Genomic DNA, 11,247 nt, shown 5'->3' with positions numbered 1-11,247 from the left:
AGTCCTCTACTGCAGCCTGTTTCAATGACACTACTGCTTCCACTTCCTTAGAAATTTACCTTTTTAACAATTCAATACTTAAAATATGAAGTAGATCATATATCACCATTAATTTTGGCTAACTACATCTTCATATGAACAGTTTGCAATAAGTTTTGTATCAAGCATGCTGTTACTATAACCAACAGCTTCAGTAATGTCTCAAACATCCAACTCAATCATCAGTTATTCAACCTCAGAATCACTCACCTCAGTTCAAAATAGACAGGAGCCTCTCTGAACTTATACAAACTTCAGGGACTGCTGAAGCTATTTCAAAAGAAAAAGAAGATTGACAATAGAAAAAACCCCAGTATATTCAGAGTCATGAAGATACAAACTTACTCAAACATGTTACAAATTCCGTCAATTGCTCTCTGTATATGTAGGTCAACTGGCATCAAAGGCACTCGTCCCAGCTGGGGAATTTAAGTAGTTGAACAGCAGAAAACAGTCACACTTTTGGCAGAACAGCCAAACCCTAATAACAAAGCCATTGATCCTGCCCATGGAAATATGATATATTCTTCATACCTTCAAGGAAAATGTCTGCAAAACCAGTGATATAAGGAAGGCAGAAGTCAGAGTGAACAAACAGGAAAGCCTTCTGTTATCTGCCAAACAGGGAAAGGGAATTAATTAATGGGAAATAAGCAGCCAAGTGTATCACCTTTTAAAATGAGACCTAAGCCTGTATGTCATATAGGATATTTCTGAGGATTTAACCAGAACTTGGAGGGCTTGTATAGCACCTATTCCAAGGGGTTCTGGTCCATGACCACTGCTCCTGAGCAGTACTGCCAGCTTTAGGCTGGATAAAGGGCTGAGACAAGGACTGCACTTACTGCAAGCCCAGTGTCTCTCTGTGTCTGCCTCACAGGTATTTACTGGAAGAAACAGGCTTCAGATAGTAAGTCAGTGCCAAGAAAGGTTTTCAATTTATTTTCACATTGTTTGGCCCCTGCACTCCTTTAAAATATCTGTATAGAAGGTGATATTTTAAATTGCCAGCCACTCGTTCAGCTGCAATTCCCTGTCTGGGACCTGGCTTCCTGCATGCTGACCACAGCAAGCCAGGAGAGCACACTTTGCTTGGCTGGGGCTGCACAGAGTCCTGTGGATGGAAAAACAAATACAATTGTGCCAACTTCCCATTCTTCCTTCTGATTGCTCTCTGTGATTGATCTCCAGCCTCTAGTCTATGGACATGCTGTAGGTGCATTTGTTCCATCCTCTCAGTGACATTACCATTGCCAACTCTACCATTCTTTTGTTATTGCTTAATATTGTTTGATACTAATTTTATCTTTTTTTTTTTTTTTCTCCCTCGTTGAATTCAATATACCATTTTCTTCTACCTCACCAACATGATTTTTCCTGTCATTATCTTCTTATCATATTACTGAAGGCTTGATATGCTTAACTTGAATATTCAGTTTAAGTACCCCTCTGATTCAAATTTATCTTTGCAATAATATCCTTGCATGTGGGGTCACTCCAGCTGATTTTTCTCTCACTTCTATTTTGCTTCTCCTCCTACACAGATCTTGCTCACCTCTTTCAGGACACTGTCTACAATCAATCAACACCACATTAACACTGGAGGTATGAGGGACACAATTCTGTCAATATGTATTGCTTCAATTAAAAGAAAGAGAGAGGGGAGGGAACAGGAAAAAGAACTTTCTGGTCTAGGTGTGACTGAGCCTCTATTTAGTGTTGCTCCCTGATTGTGTTGCAAGAGGATAATATAAATTCCATTCTGATAAGCATATGGATCAGGCAGACCTCTGGGTGTTGTTTTTGCATCTTGATTATTTGTGTCTAATTTGGGAACTGCCATGACACAAATACACATGGATTTGTTATTGCCTCTCATGGTAATTACAGGTTACAAAGACAGTTAAGTATAACTTGGAAGTTGTGCTAGTTGTGTTCCCAGGGTAACAACTTGGGAAGTTACTGTGTCTATGGCTGCAGATGAGAGAAGGAAGAACTCCTGCTCTGCACATCTACACTGTATTAGTAAAACTCTATAAACACTGAAAGGATCATTTTGCTTGGGAGAAGGAGAATTGTGTTCTGTGTTGTTTGGCTTTTTGGGGAGAGGGTGGAGAGAGTTTACTCTGAATATTACAGAACTGTAATCCCACATTTTTGAAAAATAGACTGACTACCAGAACACCAGTGCCAACTTTTATCTAACACAATACCAGAGAAGCAGACATCTTGTTAGGTGCTCCACCTAACAACCTAAGCCCTCAGATCAATTCTATTCTGTGCACTCTCATTCTTACACTACATGCACATTCCTGCACAAATGTTATTCTCCACTCAGAATTTAATTTACTTGAAATAATCCCTTTTAAAAAGCAAGACTTAATCTCTGGAATGATCTTCTGTGTTGGCCAGATCTCTAGTATTTTGTTACTTGTGTGTTCTACAAATGAAGCATTATAATAGGTAAGGTGGCTGGCATTGCTGGTTCAGTCTGGGAACAGAGAGTGAATGTAGGCATAAGCAGTGTGCTTATGAACAGACCATGCAGGTTAAACACTGGCTCCCTGGGCTGCCTGCCTTGCAGTGCTGTGGTTTGCTGTATGATCTCAGTTACCTTCTGACTGATCAGGCCTCATCTTTCTACTGTTAATTCTTCAGAGCAAAGTTTAAGCATTGCATCTGTTAAAGAAAATGGTAAACAACGTTAATTATTTCATCAAGATACAAAAGTAAATTAGACTCATCAAATTCTTTCCAGTTTACCTTCACCTGTTTCATACAAAGTCTATGTTACAAGAAAGGTGATGTAACCTTGTTCAAGGGGTGTATTTTAGCAATCACTGTGATTGACAAAGACACGACGTGTTTGACATGCCCTGAAGTTACTCCCTATGCAGAATCTCCAAGTGCCTCACACATAAGAGTCTGATAGTAAATGCTCCTCAGAGCTAGTAAAACATTTACCTATCCACCAGATGGCTGCATCTTGAAGGTGATGTCTAAAAGCTTCCTTTTATATCCTGATACTGTTTCATCACTGGATTTGCCTTCACCTACTTCTCAACTCTGTATATGTGAAATAATTGTCTGCTGTTCAGTACCCCTCTTCTGCCTTCAAGAATATCTGACTACAATCTTAGCTTGAAGTCTTAACTTATGGTCAACTGTTTTCTTAGTTTAAACTCTAACTTATTTTCACATATTTTTTTCCTCACCAGTATAAGCAACACCATCATCTTCATTCTTCTACCTTTCAATCTCAGTGGATCCTTCGACCTCAAGCCTATTGGCACAAAGAATTTGCCTCCACAAAGAACCAGATGCTTGAGTGACTTTGGATCCCAAATCAAGACAAGGAAGTAATGAAACAAAATATTAGGTAAAATTACAGTTATGGTCAGAAAGAAACTCCTTTAGACACCCACAGAAAATAATAACAAGCAAAATTTTCTTGGGACACACATACAGCCTAAATAAAGTATCACTTGGGAAAGCTCATGAAGTTTAGGTCACTGTGGTGCAACCCATTGCACTGGCTGTCCACTGTTCAAAGAATAACCTGTGCTCTGTCAAGATGCTCAGAAGGAGGCAAACCCCTTTATAACTCCCATCTAACTGACACAGCTAACATGGACCACCAACTTCAAGTTTGCTGTAGGCTTTTCTCCTAACACAGTCCAGGCTACTGCACCTTCTTTGCTTTGTTTGGCATGAGAACTGGAGTAAGCCAGAGAGGTTTGCACATCAAGTGACACAGAGATCCAGCCAGGAATATGCATAATGAAATGTAAACCAGCAACTCTGATAACAAGTGTAGCAAAACCTAGAAAAGCCATTCCTCTAGCATCTGTTTCTCATGAGTATTACTTGTATCTGGAGCTCAAGTCCATTTCTAACCTCAACTGTGAATCACTAGCAGTTTGGCTTTTCAGTGTGCCTCACAGCTGTAATCATCTAGTGACTAGGAGAGGTCTCCTAGATACACACAAACACAGAAATGAAACACTTGCCAAACCCTTGTGCCGGTAGTGGAAGCTTGAATAAACTCCAGTCTTTACATTGAATGAAAGAGTGGCAGGATATAGAAACAGTCACTATGTGTGTAACCATGTTTCAGTGCATTTCCCAGTCTCTGGGGACTTCCCGATGCCTGCCTGCCTTTTCATGCCAAGATCACACAGTCTGAGGCAAAACCAGGACTGCACAGCCTTGTCAGATAGTAAAGTTTACTTTCTGTTCAGATTATCAAGAATACCCTCAACCACAGTTTAATGTACCTTGGGTTGCAGAGCAGCAGTTCCATCTGAATCCATGCAGTTCCTAGAACTAATCCTTTAACTGGCTAAAAAGATAAAAATCTCAAAATCAAACCCACTATGCTGAGTTCAGCTTGCTCAGTAATTCAGCATAATGCTGCTGGTATAAACAGACTACCAGTGTACATTAAGGGGAGATTTTGAACCCATTTAGATATCACAGTGCTTAAAATTATCACAGCTGCCAGCTCTAAAATAATGTTCCCCAGACAGCCACCACACTGGAAAACTGTAGAAAATATTACCAGTGCACGTAGAGCCCCTGACATCACCCAGTACAGAGCAGCATGAATAATCACTGCAGAGTTTTTGGCCTATCTTGCCAAAGGACAGAAACAGCTACACAAGATGGAAGCTGCCAAAACTCCTCAGGGATCTTTTTCCTAGGAATAGTGTTAAAAGCTTTAAGTCTGTTCTGCTTCATTGTTTCCCATCATTATGTGCTCTTTCCAGTTTAATGACTCATAACACAAACAGTCCCATGGTTTGGATTAGTCTTCTGGCCTCAGCAAAAGTACTGGGGAGGCTGTCACACCTTAAATATGTAGCTAAGAATATTGGGGAATAATTCTGAAAGATTCAAGGAATCTAATAAAATACCAACTAAATTTACTTTCAAAATACTTACAGACTAGGCTCCTATGGCAAATCCACAGGCTGCTAACTACACACTGCAAAAATTATCTCCTTGTTGTTTAACATCATGACACCTCTGAAATGACCCAGGAAAATGAAATTTAAAATCATTTACAGTGAGAAGTTCATTGAGAGAAGTCAACATACAATTTCTACCACAATCTGGAACACAGCTGGAAATTTTCAATTAAAATCAATTATTCTGTGAAATAGCAAGAAAAGGATTTTTTGTGGCTTGTTTTCAAAACATATTTAATTTTGTTTTAGTACCAAATAACATAAAGCAAATTTTGAGAAAGTTCTTGCATGATCTGAACTTCATTATCTAAATTAGGATCAGCTGAGGTACTAGCTGGGAATGAATGATGCCTTGCAAGACAAAGGAATGCCACAGATTCCTAATGACACAGTACTGTCTACACTGATGTTTTTGTTGCTCTTTCAAGTGGCATCTCACAGCTTTAGAGAAAAATTAAGGTTAGGAAAATTGACTTCAAAAAGCTGTTGACTGAGTGGCTGTTACCAAGAGATTAGTTTCTGCCATGCAGGCTAAGACTTGTTTTTCCAGGTCAGAAGCACAGGTCTGAATTCTAAAACCAGAGAGCTCTTCCTCTAATGAGTAAGAAAAAAATAGAATAAAAGCCTATTGTTTTAGCATAGAGTACACATAATACTTAACATTTTCTCATTTGACTGCAGATAAGCCTTCAGTAAACACTTCTGCTGGAGCTGGATAACTTTCAGTGCTGTGTCCTGCACATCAGCAGCCAGAGCTCACATCAGGGACAGGTGAGGAGACAGAACAAAAGGCAGCAGTGCCAACACAACTACAGATAATTTTCAAACAACTTCTCAACACTAATGCTACTACCCCCCAGGAAGTTATTAATACAAGAATGAGCAGCCATCAGTGTGTACAGAATAACTGAGTTCAGCAGAGGAAAGAGCCCAGCTGGCTGATCAACAAGGACAGACATGGAAACCCAGCCAGCAATCATCCATGGACCAAAGAAAGCCTTTGGGAAGGTTTTGCCAGTACAAAGAAATGTGTACAACATTTTATCTTCTCAGTTTGTCTGTCTGGGCTGGTAGAAAACCTATAAATGGAAGACAATGTAGTATTTTTTTGATAACTAGGATGTTTTGTGAATTATCTTTCCTGAAGAGGACAAGAAACAAACTTATTTATTCATGTACCCACACACAAATTTTCTGCTTGTTATTTAAACAACCAAAGAGGCTGGTGACAGGTCTCCTGACCCACAAGATGCTTTTTCTCCAGAGATATCTACAATATCAGTACAAAATTCTCTCCAGGCTGCTTTTGCACTAAATGAATCACCCTAATCAATCTCACAGTGCATTCTGCTTAGGTTACTTCCAAACAAGCAAAGAATTTCAACTTTCATCCCAGTACTTGTTAATTTACAAATGGTTACAAAAGCTGTTGAAAGTAGCATGTGCAGCTTTGCAGTAACTATACCTCCTTTTTATTTCATTACTTCTGCTATAAACAAAGAATATCCAGAGAGCTGCACAAGGTTACTGTCCTCCTGTCAGTCAAGGGAACAGAACTGCAGTTAACTGCAAGGTTCTGAAATAAATAGGTTTTGACTGCTGAGGTAGCTTTTAACTACAAGACCTGCTCAGCCATGGGCTTCTGACAGCTTTTTCCTTCCCTCTTTTTTTAAGCTCAAATTTAATCCAATCATTAAAATATTTGTTGAAGTGCTCTGTCCGCTTGGCAGCATAGCCCACATGACACAGAGCGATGGATTACTTATTTCAGCATGATTTTTTTTTTGCATTCCTCATAGTTTTGTATTTTGAATTGTTTGTGCCAAGATTTGGTAGGTGGAGCTTTTGAATCAATTGCAGCAGACCTGGCACAGGGTGGCACTCATGCTGTTCACTTAAATATGGGATAAACAAATGTTAAAGATAAAAATCATGAACAAACATGAGTTTTCAACCTTTTCAAGGTTGCATCATTATTCCAGATTTTGCTTTCAGTGATGACATTAAATTCTAAACAAGTACTCTCACTTTATTCATAGATGCTTTAAAATAGTTTCTTGAAGATATACCAGAAGCATTGATGTCAGCATGAATTTGACTACACTAGTTCTTAACATGAGTATTTCTAAATTTATTTTCAGGAAATCCCTATATTGCTCTCTCTCTATGTTAAAGCATATAAGAAGAAGGAAGAGAACTTCAGTAAGAAAGGCTGTGCTGCATTACTCCTTTCAAATCATAGCATAATGCACTGCAGCAGCAGCTGTGGCAGCAGCACATCTTAGGGAGAAGAGAGTAGAAGTCACAGCAAGACTTTCTGTTTGGGAAAACAGTCAAACTCTCAGGTACACAGATGCACCCACACATCAGGGAATTAATCTAGAAACATAAACTCCAACTGAGAATACATGCTGTCAGCAACTGATTCTGTGCCAGATGTACAGAATTTGACTCTTGTTCTTTTAAGGTCTGAAAAAGTACTAGAATGGTAAATACCCATCTTTTATCACAGCTGATCACCTAAAGGTACTTGCACATGAACCTACATATAAACTCTGGAAGTCTATTTTGAGATCACAAAAAGTCTGTATAAGGAAATGCCCACACTTTCTGTGTTTGTGCAGAAGATGGGTATTTTAACTCTGTGACCTCCCCAGGACACCTTCAGGACATGTGGAATAGATGGGAAAGAGTCTTCATTTGGCATTACTTTAGCATCTTTAATGCTGTTTTGTGGAGGAATTCATGAGCTGCTTTTCTACCTAAACATACAAATCTAACTATCCTCATGGTGCTCACACAGTGCAGTGCTAGGCAAGGACTGACTGCATTTAGATAATGTTATCAGCATTAGAGTATCACAGAGTTTTATGGGTTTTATTTCTTTGAAGGCATTAGCTTCTAAAAGCCTGAAATTATGCAAGAATTCAGGACTGTGTGGACAAGGTAGTGGTGAGGAGTGGACAGTCAGTCTATAGGTGTCACTTCAAAGTAAAATTCCAAAAATATAATTTCAGTTACATGTTCTTGAGTACCAAAAGGCTTGAAACAGTCAGAAGTATTTCAAGGTTTATTAAAACCTACAAGTTCTTTAAAATTCTAGATTACCTTTGTTTAAAGGATCCTGATGATACCTGCCATGGTAGAGCTTGCTCTTTTTTTTTCCAAATTGTATTCACTTGGCAGTACATGAGAAATGAGAGGCCTGTGGTATGTGCTTGTTCTGGAGGCACAGACAGGTAAGGTGACATTCCTGGCCACTCATGCTGCCATACAATGGAGGAATCTCATGCACAGGTGAAAAACTGTTGAGCAAAGTACCTCTGAATAAGTTTCAGTGAAATTGAAATCTATTCATGCATGTTTTGGAGCAGCTGGTTCTGCACTGAGGTGAGAGCTATCCCATAAAGCTGAAGGAAGCAAAGAGGCTGATTAGATTTTATAGCTTTTGACAATACCAGTATCCTTTTCCTTCTGGCTCCTCTCAAAAAGGACATTGCCCATTTCAAAAAATAAATAAATACTTTTCCTCTAATAGGGCTATCAAAAATAGGAAATGTACACTTGTAAAAACATGCTGTGAATACTCAGAAGGATGTGGCTGCTGTATTTAATTTCAAGAATCAGAGATGTCACTGATCTGTAATATCCCCTCCCTTCCTCACATAGTTACAGCTACCTTATGGTTTTTTAATACCAGGTTTAAAGTGACACTGTTCTTCCAATATTTATTGAAATATTTTAGTCACAAAAAATAACAAGACTGTTTTCTCTACTACCTCTACTGTTGCATGTCAGACAAAGCTGCCATGCTACCTTGGGGAAGGCCCTTTCTTTTTTTCACTCACTGTTAGGCAGAAGTGAGAGGTATCAATACTAAGAAATGCCCTGAAGGCTGTACTGGCACTGCTATTATTTAATAATCATTACAACTAAATTATTCTACAATTTAAAGATTGGCAGGATATTTTAGTTCCATAAAAACAACAAAAAATCCCTCAGCAAGGTATATCACCATGTCACCTCAGTCCTACAGCAAGACAGGGACTAGCTCACCTTATAGACACAGCCAGGAGTGAAAGCAGCCTGAGATTACCTACAGACCTTCATAAGGCTCAGAATGGCTTGAACCAGCTTTTTGCCAGTGACAATCTTCCATCTACACTAAGTAGGGCATAATTCAAATGCTTTGTGCTTAAAGAGACTGTCACCTGGCCATCAAAGGTATTTTCTGGCATTGAGAAGGAAATTTAATTTGAGGTATATAAATTAGCACTGTATTTCTGAAAACCTTTTAGTGCCATGATTTGGACATATAGGAATAGAATTTGAACTTGCAAACAAAGTTTAAGAATCTCTGTAGAAAAATACATTTTAAGAGCAACTAAAAAAAAGTGAACATATTTTTAGTACAGAAAAATTTAACATACCAAGCAATGACAGTATTTCTGGGAAGGACTGTACCCATGCTATAGGAAAGGATATATTTTATTAAGAAAGAGCATAGTTATATAACTTATCAGAGAAGCATCTGAGAAAGTTACACATGCAGACTTCAGAAGGGGGAAAGACTGAAAATGGTGCAACTTCTACCAGCAGAACTAGAAGCAAGTTTAAATGCAGATCAGCACTATGCACTCTGAAAGACTACACCTGATCTGACTTTCATACTCTATTGGAAACAGACTGCTATTTAAAACACAAGGCAAACAAATCAGAAGCAAAAGAAATACCTCTTCAAATAGCTCAATAGTTGCTACTGACCTTCATGTCATGGAGGTGGGCAGAATCCCTTGCTGTTGGCATCTCCCACCTTCCAGCATCAGAATGGATGACTGGTCACTTGGTCCCAGTTTTCTGTGTTTGCAGCTGCCAGGCTTTCAGAAGAAAGGCTTTCAGAAGAAGAGAAAAAATGCAGCAAATTTTTTCTAATATATTTTACATAGACAGCTTATATTATATTCTTAAAAGTGTTTGCAGTCAGACAGAAAAGGTGATGAGATTTAGCCAATCACATATGAGAATGGAAGCAGCTTATCAGTGCATAGTGCAAATGACATTTAAAAACTCTCATTATTACAGAAATAAAAAAAAAGTCAGATTTCACAGCCAATTATCCATTCACACTAACATAAAAAACTTAGAATTCCATGGTTTTGCACACAGGCCAACCAGTCACCTCAATGCTAGGTCAGAATGTTTCCTCCAGTCTCCCAAAACTGACTTCAAACTGTCTGAACATGATACAAAGCCACCAATTTCATCTCCTAATGAACCAGACATCCATCAGTGATCTCACAGTATCACACCTCTTCTCAGAGGCTTTCCTCCATTTCTGGTGGTTTATGGCTCAAAGCTGAACCAGATGAACTGGTCATGGACAGAGCTTCTCATGGCCTGGCAATACTCAGTATTTTCAGGTCAGCTGGATAATGTGACAGAACCAATTTTCCCTGATTTTGCAGATGACACCACATAGGCAGAAGAGGGAGGCAGAGGGGACAGATGAGCCATTTTTCAGAGAGACTTGGACAGCCTGCATGGCCAGGCCAACAAGAACTGCAGGAGCCTTAGCAGAGATGAAGTCCTGCACCCATAACACAACAATGCCAAGCAGCAGCAGCACAGGCTGCTCCATTGCAGTTCTACAATTAGTACATTATAATTAGTAATACACCAGTGTAATGTAGCTGGCATAGAGACAGATGAACAAACAGACCATACATTTCTGCCTCATGAAACTGCATTGGGAAATCAAATTCCATGCAAGTCTGGCAAAAAGTTTTATATATACAAAATGAAAACTGCCTTGAATCCCCAAGACAGAGTCAGTTATCTGGGAAAAATGACTCACAACTAAAGTATTCCTATTATGAGAAGTCACTAAGGGCACTTAGGATTTTGAATCAGAACTATTTGTAAATTGCAAACACAAGTTCAGTTTGTCAATAACTTAATACTGCAGATAAAACAAGCAGTGGTCCAAAAAAGAATAAACTGAATAACTGAATAAATATATCTAACATTTGGAAAAAAGCCACATCAGAAAATGCTTTGTATTTCACAAAGAACTTTTAATATGTATTCATTATTGAAGCCTAATTTCAGAAAAATCCCTACCTTCAAGATTTTTAGAAGTATAGTCTAGTAAACAATCTTATTTTTACCCTCATGACATTAAAACATGTCTTATCAAGTCCCAGTGAGCAGCAGAATGCTTGATCAGATGTGTATACTT

The sequence above is a fragment of the Oenanthe melanoleuca genome, chromosome 10 (assembly GCF_029582105.1).
Source record: "Oenanthe melanoleuca isolate GR-GAL-2019-014 chromosome 10, OMel1.0, whole genome shotgun sequence".
NCBI lineage: Eukaryota > Metazoa > Chordata > Aves > Passeriformes > Muscicapidae > Oenanthe > Oenanthe melanoleuca.
This window is presented reverse-complemented; position numbering follows the sequence as displayed.